Here is a 14892-nt window from a genome sequence, read left to right on the forward strand (position 1 = left end):
GTCTGAGAATGCTAAGTGCAGACAGCATTGAACTTTGAGGCTTGGCTTATGAGCTTTCTAAGGGGGAGGCAAGACTGCAGAAGACTTTGTTGGAACTGGGATACTGGCATAAGGGCTGGCTGCATCCTGCTGCCCAGGCTCAGAGAGTTTGATCAAGGTTAATTTTGTAATGGACTGATGTGCTTGGCTAGAGATATTGGACTGATAGATTTAAGATTTTAAGCTGTAAAACCTCAAGCAAGTTAAAATTGCAGGCACTGAGACAGGTTTTTAGGTTACTGAATCTGCTATTGTCAAACACATTAGGAATCTTAAAGGAAGACGGTCCAATTGCTTTACCATGGAAAGGATGCCTGAGGAAAGACTATCATAGAAATGCAAACACTTTTGGAAAGAGTTGAATGGAGAAGGAACTTGCTTTTCAAGGTTATGATTTATTTTGTCTGTGAATTAAGAATATGGCTGTGTTCTGCACACCTGGTATTGGTTTCAGAAGCATGAAAAATGTGAGGAGTGGTCTTGAATTGCACATGCGTCTAGGAGCTGCCACTGAGTTGTGGAATGAGGTAGGGCCTGATGCCCTGAAAGGCTGAAAGAGCCTTTGGAAAATGTGAGGAGTTGTCATGAATTGCACATGGTTCCAGGAGCTGCTGCTGAGATGTGGCATGAGGCAGGGCATGATGCCCTGATAGGCTGAAAGAGCCTTTGGAAGATGCACCATGGTTTGCATAAAGACCTCAAGAAGTTTTGTATATACCAGGATTGTGCAAGGCCTACCATGGAGTGCATTGTTGGCCCGGGATGGAAGTGTTCCCTGACTACTCTGCCCAGCTGGAGGAGTGGAATTGGAAAAACTGGAAACTGCCAGTCTCTGGTTGTACTGGACTTGAACTGCAGAAGTTTGATGTTTGTTTGATGGTGGTTGAATTTGCATCGTTTTAGTCTCTCCTTGCTGTGCCCTATACCAGTTGAAAATGTTTACTCTGTGCCTTTATATGTTAGAAGTGTTTAACTTGTTTGATTTTACAGGTCTTAATATCTTAAATTGGTCAAGACTGTGGGGACCTTTGAAACTGAACTGAGTACAATTTACAATGTATGATGGTTATAAATCTACTGGGGGTGGAACGTGGTGGTTTGAATAGAATAGATGGCCTCCAATATATTCAGTTCTTTATTGTTTGTAGTTTGCATCTGTAGCCACCTTGCTGGAGGCAATGTCACTGAGTGATCTTAAGGTGTGGTGGTGGGTTTCATATTTCAATCTAAAGATATTCAAAGTGTGCTTAGCTGGAGTTCCTGAAGTGTGCTGTGTGGCTTTTGATCTTTAGGCTTGTACTTCTCTGTCTCTGCTTGGTCTTGTGAAAGCAGGCCAGTTTCTTCTGCCATTTGTGGAACTTCCACTGGATCTTTAAACTTCAATAAGTATCCCTTCCTCTATAACTGTGCCTGGTCTGGAAGTCTATCTCAGTGAACCTGAAGCTGTCTGCTACACTGCCCCTGACCCCCATAAACTCATAATCAACCATGATGTAAAATGCACTGCATCCAGTCCAAATTTAAAGGTCCCCATAGTTTTTATCAATCCCAATGGTGTTCAAACATCCCCATAGTCCAAGGTCTTTTAACTGAGAAATAATACCCAAAATTCCCCCCAAACCCCATAATGGCACAGAATAAACACACCCCTTGGTAAAGATGACATTGGGCATAGCAAAGGAATAGTCAACCAATATGAGATTTAAACAGGGCAAACATCAAGCTCTATAGCATCAAGCCCAACAATTCTAGTCAGTGACAAATCTCCAAGTGTGGTAATTCCAACCAGCAAGTCTCTGGAGTTCCAATTCTGCCCCTCCAGGTAGACTGCTCACAGTAATGAAAAACTTCATCCAGGGCTGGCTGCTTTTCTTGGCAGTCAATCTGGTGTTCCTGGCATCCCCACTGGATCTCCACTGTAACCTATGGTTCATCCTCATAGCACCATTGGGTCTCCATGTATGCATCCAGGAAACCTCTTTCACACTGCCCATGCCATTTCCAAAACAAAAGGCCACATTGCAAATTCAATGACCCTCTCTCTTTCCTATATTTCTTATACTCCATAATACCATGTAGGGTACTGCTTTGTTAACCCAGTGAGAAGGAAAGAAAAGGACACCCCTTGAACACTCAGGCCCCTTCAAAAGAGTCTACATTCTTCCTTTCTCCCAACCTCAAAAATTGTAATCACTCATATAGTTGCAGATGAGCAGGTAGAAGTTTTAGCCCAAAGTTTTCATTTCTATATCATATCCCTCTGCACACACCAGTCCATTTCTACACTCTGAAACCTCGCACAGATTCTCAGGACATGGGCATAACATAAAGCCTCTCACCCAAACTGCTTCAAACACAGTCCAAGCACAACTCTTTCTGACCCTCATAAGTCAAACCTCACAGTTCATCGTTTTTACTGCATTCAGGTTTTTCAACTCTGACCAGAATAGTTCATCAAGCTTTACTTCAAGCACTGCAAGGCATCTCTTAGTCCAAGGTTTCAAATCTTTCCACAACTCTTTTGAAAATCAGCTCCAAAAGGCCAAAGCCACATAATCAGGTACTAGCAGCAAGGACCTCTCTCAGTGTCAACTATGCTGTTGCTGTCTGGTTTGCATTACTGGCAGATATCACTGACCAAGAGAAGTTGTGGGAAAAAAAAAGGGTTATTTGGCTTAAAGTCTCGAGGAGAAGCTCCATGATGGCAGGGGAAAACAATGGAATGAGCAGAAGGTGGACATCTCCCCTTGGCCAACATAAGGTGGACAATAGCAACAGGAGAGTATACCAAACACTGGCAAGGGTAAACTGGATAGAACACCCATAACCACACCCCCCCCAACAGTATATTGCCTCCAAGAGGCATTAATTACCAAATGTTCATCAGCTGGGCACCTAGCATTCAGAATACCTAAGTTTATGGGGAACACCTGAATCAAACCACCACAATGATCAAGGTTTAGAATAAATAGGACATTTAAAATCACTTTTTATCATTTTAAATATTTTTATTTATTAATTTTCCAGTAGAAAGAGAAAATGAATTAATGAATGAATATGGATGCAGTAGCACCTGCAGCCACTGCAAACAAACTCCAGACACATGCACCATTTTCTGTATCTGGTTTTACATGAGTAGTGAGGAATCAAACTCTAGACATTAGAATTTGAAGGCAAGTGACAACTGCAAAGCCAGCTCCCCAGTCCCTTTTTATCATTTTAAAATGGCTTCTTTAATTCCAATGATGCAAAAGAAACTTAGTTTTAAGGTTAACACTTATTTGGTATGCAATGATCAAACAGTAATGTGGGAGGGACATCTATATACTTAGCATTGCTCATGGCTTTCTGCTTGGAGTCCATATGACATTATTAAGTCAACTAGTTTGAGATTGCAATACAATAATATAATATGACATGTATTAATGTCTGTATGTATGTAATGCAGGTATGTGATTTAAACCAATACCCAAGATTTTATTTTCTGTTCTTCTAAATTCTCTTTTTTTATTGTACAAGCTATTTCAAGCTTACTAAAATGATTATGCTTACTAAGATATATTTGTGTGCTGAAGATATCACAGCTTATCATTATGTGTGTGTGTGTGTGTGTGTGTGTGTGTGTGTGTGTGTGTGTTCCTGGGGTGCCTAACTCAGTCTGATATAGAAGGTGGAAATGTACAAAGAAAAATTCACTTGTGGGCATGAAGTATCAATTAAATAAAATAAATGAATTAAAATATTTTTAAGAAAACAGCCCATGGAAAACATTCAGACAAAGGAACATGTTACTTTATGATGACTGAATGAAGGCCAGAACAATAGAACATGAGAACAAAGAACACTGTGCGATTTTGCATGTTGTGTTTTAGCCGAGAATAAAGCGCATGCAAATATCACCAAAAGCCATGTCCACAAGTACTATATCTAAAGTACTGATAGTCTTTATTTGGGGGAGTTACTGAATTTGCTGTTATATATTCTGTACTGTAAAATATCTTCTCTGGGCTTTATAGGTTACACTAGGTATATATATTAGAAAGATAAACATTACTTAGAATTATAGCATACAGGCATAACATAATACTTTCATTGCCATGTATATATATGCAGATTTATAGAATTAGATGTCTAGTTTTTGAAAAAATATGGTCTTATGAATTGGAAAATTTCACACAGTTAATATTTTCATAATGATTTTCCATGTGTCATAAATTCACCATTTTTGTCTCAAATGTATTTATTTTTCTGATCAATACTTCTAAAGGTTTACTTTGTGTTGGGTACTAGAAAGGTGTAAATCAAATATATTTTCCATGTTCTTACAATTGAAACAGGAATTCAAGCAGTCTTTCACTACAGTAGGGAACCTGTGTGCTATGCGATAGGCCACAGGTAGCCAAGCTCACAGGAGCCTGGGTTAGCTTTGTGGAGGGGAGCAGTTGATATGGAATTGAGGTCTGAATGGGATGTGAGCACAGGAAGTCCAGGCAGAGCATGTGTGAGAATGGGGAAGACACTAATCTTGATATGTGCGTATAGTTGGGCAAGTCGTAATACTCAAAGATACAGCAGATAATAAAAAGAAAATAAAATAACACAAGTCATAGATCCAATAATAGAGGGCTCTACATGCCATAAATATTTTATTGATGCAATGAAATTATCACACTAAATGTGCCAGGCCTTTAAATTTAGTACTTAGCTAATTTTATTTTAGTCTTTTAGTTTCTTAAATGCCCCACACTTCTGTTTTACTACAATCATTTACTTTAAAGAATAGCATTTCCATTAACTAAAGGTTCACTTCTTTATGTTTGTGAAAGTGCATTCAACATGTGCCTCATTGAAACTCTTCATCTCCTTACTTAGCTTCCTTCCATAAAGGCTTGTTGAGACAACCTGCCAGGTAACTAAGGGTCCATGCTACCCTCCAAATTTTAGATGTATATAAATGTCACCCACATATAGTTGTCAAAGTCATTTTAAAACATACTAAAATTCATCCACAAAGATATGAAGTAGAAAATAATGTTCACTAAAATCATATATTTCCAAGCTATCTATTATCTATCTCTGTTCTATACACACTCATATAGTCACATAAATAGTTATTACAGTCAGTTTTTAAATATGTTTCAAAGATTCCACATAGATATAAACTTGAAAATAAAGTTCAATAGTACAGTATAGTACCAAGTTATTTATCATCTATTATTATTTAACTTTCTATCATCTGATACTCTTCTATCCATCTGCCCATTGACAACTTTATCATTTATCTGTTTGTCTACCTCAAAAGCAAGTCGATGCAGAGATTTCCTGAGCAGTGTTGAGGGTTGTTACAGTAAATCTACAAAGTCAGTTTTTAGAAAGAAGTACTGTTTCTATCCCAGATAAAGAGTGGCAGACTAATCAAATGTTATGGCAACACAGTGTCATATTTGAATAAGAAGATGTCTTTTCTTTGCTGTCCTGTTCATCCCTGTTTCTATGCAGTCCCACATTAGAACAGACATGTAAATTACATAAGCTTCCTGCAAAGGCATATGCACACTCTGGGTTGCTTACACATTTTGTGCATCGTCTACATCTATACACACATACACATCCTTTTTAACACATGTGAAAATGCATATTTTGTGGTGTGGCAGTCAGTAAGTCATAGAATTTTCAGGATCTGTTGGTTCACAACACAGTTTATTTTCCCTCATTTTCTTACAGGAGATGGTCTCTGATATACTTAGAACCATGGTTTGTGGTTAGACAAGTAAAACGAAATTTTAGAGCTGCCAAAGAGAGTTCTCCAAAAGCATGGAGGTCTTGGTTTCTGTTAACCTGCAGATTTCCAATCCTAATGGGCCATATGGCTCCTGGTTCCTCTAAAAGTTATTGTATTCTGTAATAATTATAGGGCATATGCTTCCTGAAGAAATTCACTATTAGATACTTGCATGTCAGGAGCCGACTTGAAGTTTGTCCTGAGAGTAGGTTTTACCCACTGCCATAAACCCTCTACATTGCTTAATCAAGTTCAGAGAAAACAATGGTGCATCTTATGGCTATCAAAATTATGACGTGTTACACTAGCTTATTTCGAGATTCTTTGTTTAGTAGACAGCCTTGTACACTTTTGTTACAAACAAAAAAAACTTAAAGAGACAATTTGATCAGATTTCAGGTAAAGCAAAAGTGAATTACTTTTAGAACCTCTGTATTCTTTCTGCAATTTCTTTACACAACATTCTAGCCCACTCATTTCTATCATCTTCACTTGAGACTTATTTTCTCTTGTTAGTCTCTTCAAAGTAAAACTGCAGGTGCATAGTCAAACAAATGTGAGTCATCTGTGTAATTTTATGCATGAAAGGGACAAAATGATTATCACTATTTTTGTTCTAAGTTCTGAGAATTGAATGTCTTTAATTTTGACTCAAAATAGCTATAGAATCAAGTTGTTTTTCTTGAGTGCTTACTCAGCCTTATGTTGTTGGAAACAGTCTAATTTATTCCTTTTGTTCTGCTCAACACCCTTTAGACAACATGAATATTTTACGAAGGCAGTTATATATGGCTTTTTCATAATGTCTTTCGTCTTGGTTAACTCTCCCCAGCTCCACCCTACTATCCATATCGCTCCTCTCACCTAATTGTACCCTTTGTCTGCAAGTAAAGATAAAACAGCAAACGTAGAGACTTCTTCTGTGAGTAGCTATGGGCTTCTGCATGCATTAGAACTCACTGGAGGTAGTGAAAACTTTAAAACTTAAAAATATTTACTTTGCAAAAACAAAGTGATGAGTATGCTTGTGAGTTTAAGTTCATCTACCCTGAAGAGCATATGGTATTCTTTTCAGTAATGACCATAATCTGTCCACACATTCTCATATTCATATTCATCTTATGTTAATATTCATGTTTGTTATGCAACTTTTGAATGTCCTCCCACCCTGATTAGGCAGAATTTTCCTCAGTCTTGACCATGTGACTTGCATTGACACAATGGAGGCGGTGGAAACCACAGTGTGCTGGTTCTTAGTCTCTGCCACTAGAGAGCTTGCATGACTGCAATAGTTTATGAATTTGCCTCAACCACTAAACAACGATCCTGGCAGCCTGCCACTTCAAAGAGGAAGAGGAGAGAGTCATTTGCCACAGGGCCAATACTAAACTGATACATAGCACACTGGAGACAAGTTGAGCTGAGTTCCATTGACTCATGCATATACAACTTAATGCCATGTGCCACTGAGGTTTAAGATGAATTATTTAGTAACCAAGGGCAATTAATGTGTGTGTGTGAAACTTTCCAAACAGAACTCTGCTTCCAGAAGTGGCCATACAAAGGTCATAATGGAAATCTATAAAAGGCTTTATTGATAAGTATATAGTTTGGCAGAAATGTTTTGAAAGCCCCAAATGAAGAGTATTCAGTATCCTATTGGCCCAGCCCGTATACTTATTTGGGTCATCCTATTTAGATCATACACCCAAGATTTTACAACTAGTATGTCTAGACTGGAAGACAGGAGGCTGTTTCTAGGTTTTTCCAATTTCCTGTAGGAATTCATCTCTGCCCTGTTTGTAGCACTGACTGGATTTTACAAAAACATTCAGGGGCTGAAGAGTTTGCTCAGTGGTTAAAGGCACTACCTTGCAAAGCCTGTAGTTAGGGTTCAATTCCCCAGTCACCCATGTACATTTGGATGGACTTTTTTTTTTCTTTTTTGCAGAGGCAAGAGACTTTAGTGTACACTTACATGCACACACAAACACACAAGCACATATTATTTATAAATTTGAAACGTGGCCACATGATTGTTTTCTGTCCTGTTGTAATAAATATTTGCCATTCTGAGATATTGTTCAAAGACTAAGTTCAGTTAAGAGATGTGAATTTGCTCATGTGTACCCTGCACCTTGTAAGCCTGTCTTCATGACAATCCCATGTTTAGCCTTTTTGTGTCTGTGGCTGGGAAGTTGTGAGTGTCACTTCTTAATTAATTACTTCTGTAAGGCTTCCTAGGAATTCTTCCTTGTGTCCTCTGATATGGGCAGTGGTGATGTTCCATCACAGACTGTGGACAACAAGGGCAAGGCCATGGCTCTCAGTAAACCTCCCAGGGATACACAAAGCCTTTGTTATTTTAAATGTTACCATTTGGGATAGTTTCTACTACAACACACATATCACTAGGTAATGAGACCATTCGGGAGAGAATACACAGAAACACAGTAACATTTCCCTCATGACCCCCAGTGAATGACAGCAGTAAAAACTAACAGTTCATGAGTGGATGGTTTGCTGAAAACAGGTTTATATCTTTCTAAAAAAAAAAAAAAAGTCTGGAAAGCACATGCTTTTACTAGTTGGGAAAATCAGTTAAACTGTTCTGGATTGTGACTCCTCTGATGGTTTCAAGTTCCTCCTGGTCAATTAGGTTTTCAATTGGTATTAGCTCCTGCTCTGAATGTAGGTAGATTGTTAGTTTTAGAAAACTTCATGCAGCTTAGAAATAATGGCATGGAAAAAAATCAGAAAGTAAAGAAAGTTATAAACTTACAATATTTTCATCTTAATTTTCTTCTCTCAGTGAATATTCTGGGCCAAGCGTGGTGAGAGTCTTTGCACCCCAGCTGCAAAACATCACCAGTTCACAGGAAGTGGTGAGCTTCAGAAACTCACCCAGGGCTGCTGAGGCAGGAGACTGAGGGGTTTAGAGAACATATGCATAATTCATTTCAATATGCTTTTCGTAAGAGTCATCTTGGTTAGTCTTCCCATAATCCTCTGCCTTAAATATGTCTGTTTTGATGAAGGATTCTTCACAGGTTCCTGAGTGTTAAGTTAGAAAAATCAGTCAAGATTCCACAATGACAAAACTTCTCCAAGTGTCATATTTTCATTCTTGTAGAAGCCTCTTGTGCTCTTCCCCATTAGAGTCTTGGAAAGCAAAGAAGACAACATAGTTCTCTTAGTCTACATTGGATAACCAGAGGAATTTTTTTCTGAATAAGCAAGCACATGTGTACAAGCTACTTACACAATATACATCTTGTGACAAGCATACATGGTACATATTATCCCTAATATTGTGTTCACTTGAAGAGATTTAAAATCATGTCTGGTCTCACTCCCTTCTGTCTACTCTTTTTTTTTTTTTTTAACCTCTCTTTTACATTCAACTCCATGCTCTTCTTTGTCTTCCTATCCTATTTTATTTTATTTTTTTTTTCATTTTCTATGTACTTTCTCTGTTAACATTATTTCTTTAGGGATTTAGTGAGAGGAAATTGAGTTAAAATAAGACCATTGAGTAAGTAAGGAAAAGTTCTGTATCATTTTAGCTTTTCTTCTTTCCTTCTGACTAACTGAATTCAACTCAGTATGATTGATGGTAGACATATATTATTTCTGAAGGACAAATTGTTAAAAATCTGATAAATGTATTTTGTTAGAACACAATTTGACTTTCCCCTTTATCTCTTTATACAAATCTCCCAATCGTGAAGGAAATTAGCTAGAAATATGTTAGCCTACTCTTAAACACTAGTGAAATTGAAGGGTATATAAACTGCTTCTCTCTGTGAATGTAAAATGTTGATAATTTAATTCTCTGCTATTTGTGTAAAATTGAACAAAATAGTTGTACAAGATTTGTATTAAACTTGAATCTTCAAAAATTATGGTCAGAGTCAATGTTATTCCTTGAATTTCCTTTTGCTGGGACACACACACACACACAGAACATGGTGACTTAATTCACAGGCATAAATGTACACCCAGAGGCTGTAGAAAGCTCTATATTTGATTTATTTGTAGGTGAAACAATGTCAGCGAGAACCAAAGTCTTGCTGTTTTATTTCTCCATCTCTTATTTTTCTGCTTTAATGTTTGCCCCTGAAGCCAGGCACAGTGACTATTGGAACTCTGGCATTCACAGTCCAACATGGCAACTTCCTCCTGTAACGTGGACCACCATTCACTCTGGCCTCCTGTCTTAGATGAGACAACATATCTAGGGCAACCTTTTCTCTGCAGAAATTCTAGTCTTCATGGCCTGTATCATATACATGCTCATGCTTAACCAACATAGAGTAAATTTTATATATCTGTGAAGTTGAAGAAATGTCACTGTTCTGAAGGGCATATATAAATATTGCATATATATATATACATAATTGCTCATCTGATTCTGGGATGAAGGGATGAAGGGAAAATGAACAGCCAAACCCAAAAAAAAAAAAAATGTATCTTAACCTTGAGAATGAAAACTAAAAATCTGGTTGAAGATCTTTTGGAGACTTAATTTTAATTTAAAAAAAATAAACAATGCTATAGATGAAATAAAAATTTTGTAGGGAGATACTTGATGGGAAATTAATTTGGCCTAAATGTGACTACTACAGAGACAGTTCCCCAAAATTAATTACAATTAAATATAACCCAAATACCAAATAAGTGACACTGTCAGATCAAGGTTATAGAACAAAAAGTATAGCACACAGTAAGCACTCAAGTAATGGCTTATTTAAATTAATAATAGTGAAAATTTGAAAACACTAATGTGTAATATAAAACAAACTATGTGTCTTCATTTAAAGACATTATATGACACTTTTGAAGCATTTTTGATGATCCATGACTCCATTCAAGTATATTAGCCTCATCTAAGTATGTGTGCTTCTTTTCTTTAAAACTTCTGTTTACTTTTTCTATATGCTTGCTTTTGGTAGTAATCATCATACTTCAAGTCTGAGGAATTTAAATTCACTCTCCAACTTGTCAGGAACCATAACTATCAACAGTAGTACCTGCTTTCAACTCTTGTTGCTTTTGGTAGTAAATAGAGTTAAATAGAGGAATTCTTCTCCTGGCATTTTCTTTGATTACAAAGGGTTTTTAGACTGCTGATACAAATAATGTAACATCAACAAAATTGTTTTCAAATGAATGAAAATTACAAAAGCTGCCTCTGCTATAATACTTGGAATTCATATTGCTATACAGGGAATTTTTTGGGTCCTTTCTTGATAAAAGGATTGACTAAGTAAAACATGGTTAAAAATCAAATATTATGAGTGCATATGAGAAATATATTATTTGGTCAACATATATTTTAAAGGCTTATGAAGTTCTTAATAGTAAATAATTGTCCTTAAAGGCAAGATTAAATATCTTGTACTCATGCTCAAGGTCTTTTGATATATTAAATTGCATTTCTTTTAAAAAAGTATTTTATGATTGTTATTTAACAGTAATCCATATTTTTCTTTAATTGTTCTATCTATATTTTTTTCCAATTTTAATAAGTACCTTATGAAATTAATAGTCCTTCATGCTAGACAGTTCATGTGTCAAAGGGAGATGGTCAAGGTGGAACAGCCCAACACTTGGCTCCAAATCACTCTCTCCCAGCTACTTCTTCTGACTGGTCAAGCAATGGAAACTCACACCCACTTAGCTCAATATAAAATCTATCTAGGGCATTGCAGTCCATACATTAATATACAAATAGATCACTAAGTATCTGTGAAAAATGCAGCTATTTGGCGGCTAAGGAGATAGCTCAGTCAATAAAATACTCAACTTGCAATCATCAAGCCTTAATTTTAATGCCTAAACCCATGAATAAAAAGAAAAAAAAAAAAAACACTGAGGTTTAGGGGCAGGTGTTATAACCTCAGCACTGGGAGACAGAGAGCAGAGAATCACTTGGGCAAGAGGGCCTGCAAGGTAAGTCTTCTTAGCAACTCTAGGTTAGTAAGAAACCCTGTCTAAAATAAATAAATAAATAAATAAACAGCATATAAAAGAAGTGGTTAGTGAAACCTACAGTCATCCTCTGGCTTCCACATGCATGCACACATAGATGATTAAGTATCCGTATACACAACATCACACATCACACACACACACACACACACACACACACACACACACACACGTGCGCGTGTGCATGCACACACGCACATTTTTGACTCCAAACTTCTGAGTAAACATAAGGCTCACTTTGAGACTATGAGTTTCTCCTATCCTTTAGCTACACAACACAAACATCTTGGAAGACCACACACCTGCTGCATGAGTGGGCCATCTATAAATACCAGTGTGATGTGAATGTACAATAAAAAAGAAAAGAAAAGGATTGAGAACCAGTATAGTAGATGTACTTCATTTTTATAAAGCTCCAAGGTCTTCTTAGTGGAAAAGATGTATTTTGTAAAAAATCATGCATTTTCTGATAAAATGGAACAACTTGCTATTTGGGTAGATGAAATAAAAACAGATATTCATTCAGACTGCAAATTTACATTAGTGCTAAGTGTCTTGCCAACAAGAGCTAATCAAGAAACCTGGAAAATGTAACTGAATACCAGCAGGAGGACCAAAGGGAGATTGAGAATCCACTTGCAAAAATGGCATGGCTTGGTTCAAAGATTGTAATATGAAGCAAGAAAAGACTAAGGTCAAGCTCACATTTAATTAATCCTGGGAAAAGAAACATGTAATTAGCAGCTGTCTTACATAAATATCCATGCCTGCAAGCTTGTAAAGGTGAAATGGATCCACTCAAGTGTGGGTCTAGGGCCTCAGGGGAACTTTTAGTTACTATGTGCAAGCTATCAAGTTGAGTTCGCTGGTCTATTGGCCAGTAAATGTCTTTAGGTCACTGCAAATACAGTTGTTACTATAAGCCATTCCTGGTCTCCTTGCCCGACCCTGAGCAGACACTCACTGCCTGCTGACATAATGATAAGTATTTCCACTACTTACACTAAAATGCAATGGCAAAAACTTTCATTTAACTTTCTTATTGCATCGTAGGTGACTACAACAATGTCTACCACAATATAAGCTTATTGAATATGACAGGTAAACAAATGCAAATAAGCTATTTAGAGTAGTTTAATCAACCAAATATTGTACATCAAGTTAAAAGAGGGAGGGTATAGAACATACTCCCAGTGACCGGAAGTCTCTCTTTCATTTGGCAGGAATGCCTGGCCTTATAAACTATTGTGTCTTGAATATTTTTAAGACACTTAATTAGTTTAAGACAATATTATCACCCATTAAAATCTTTAATTTCAAATTCAAAGGAAACCATTATATTTTACAAGTAACATATTTTCAATATCACACCAGATACTTAAAAATACAATTAAAATTCTTAACTTATTTCAGCTGTAGAAAATTACTTTTGCATATTTATAAGAACTGAAAATGTTTCAAACTATAAAGGAATTTTGCCCTCTCAAAAGGCTCAATGATTTTTCAATTAGATACTATTCTATCTCTTCGGGACTTCATCAGTTCCATCATGAATCTGGGGAAGATGGTTATTTAATAATTTAAAGTGGCAATAATGAGAACCTAACAATGATATAAAAATAACTATTTTTTTTCCTTTCAAGTCCACACAATCAGAAATTTTACTTGGAGAGTCATCTGGTATGAATGTTTGCTTATGTAACATATGCCTTGGGGTATGGGTGAATATGGTATAATCCATATCTCTTTAATACTATGTCTGACCTAAAACAAAGAAGACAGAGAGAACCCTGGGAAAAGTTGTCTGGGTGCTGTGTATTTTCTAGTTTCATACAATCTCTATTTAGTCTAAAGGCTTGACCAAATAGCCAGGAGGAACACTTAGATAATTCATTGATATTCTCTGCTTTTGAAAATTGTACTTTATTGGTTCTATTTTCCTTGAATTTCCAATTTTCTAATGAGAAGTATTTGTATAGAAAGAGAATATCTAACTGTAGCAGCTAATTTTACAGAATTCAAAATGTGTTTTTGTATGTTCTTTAATTATATTTTGTAACTTGTTTATTTCTATTTTTCTATCATTCTTCATTTTTATTTATTTATTTGTTTGTTTGTTTGAAATAGGGTCGTCCTATAGCCCAGGTTGGACAGAAGTTCACTCTGTAGTCTCAGGCTGGCCTCAAACTCTTGATGATCCTCCTATCTCTGCCTCCCATGTGGTAGGATTATAGTCAGGCAGCACCATACCTGGCTGTAACTTGATTTTTAACATAGTGTATTTGGATAATTATCACATGTATTCTCATATGCCCTATACCTTAATTTATTTACTGCCCTATTCTAAATTAACAGTTCCAACTTTCAAAACTTAAATCAGCATCCATTTCCTTTTGCTTCTTGAAATATGTCTGACAACAGACAAGTTAATTCTTATAGCTTAAATTAACAGACACATGAATTAAATTGTGGATTTTAGGTGAAATATAATTTTGTTTAGGAAAAATATATTTATATTTAACAATGTGGTTGGATCACCAGAGAAAAGCAGATGACCACTTATAAAGAGAAGCCCATTTCCCATCCATTAAGTTTAATTGCAAACATTTCAGACATAATGAATCATTGTTGACCATAGAACGCTTCATTGTCAGACTGTGGTCATTGTGGCTACTTGTGGGTGCAAGATTTCTATATTCAATTAGTTGAGGGAAGAAAATAGGAAGTGTAATTTTGAAGACTGTAGGAACCCTCATATATTTCTCATGGAATCGGGAAAGTAAAAGAAAAAGCCAATAATTTTGTAGAACCTTTTGGTTTACTAAAACCACAAAGTTGTGTTTAATGGTGGTGGTCCTGTGGACTTTTGTTTTTGTTTTTTCAATCCCATTATTTTGTTTCTCCATCTTAGATGGTAAATTCAAAATAGCGTTTATGAGAAACTTTCAAGTGTACATTGAGCAGACTAACACAGCTAGATTTAAATTTAAATTGGCAATACCCTAGGCAGTTCAAAGAGCCAGACAAACATGTAACATTTCTTTAGTTGTTTCCAATCCACAACCACTAGAATAAAA

This window comes from Jaculus jaculus, chromosome 7, assembly GCF_020740685.1.
Source record: "Jaculus jaculus isolate mJacJac1 chromosome 7, mJacJac1.mat.Y.cur, whole genome shotgun sequence".
In the NCBI taxonomy this organism is placed as follows: domain Eukaryota; kingdom Metazoa; phylum Chordata; class Mammalia; order Rodentia; family Dipodidae; genus Jaculus; species Jaculus jaculus.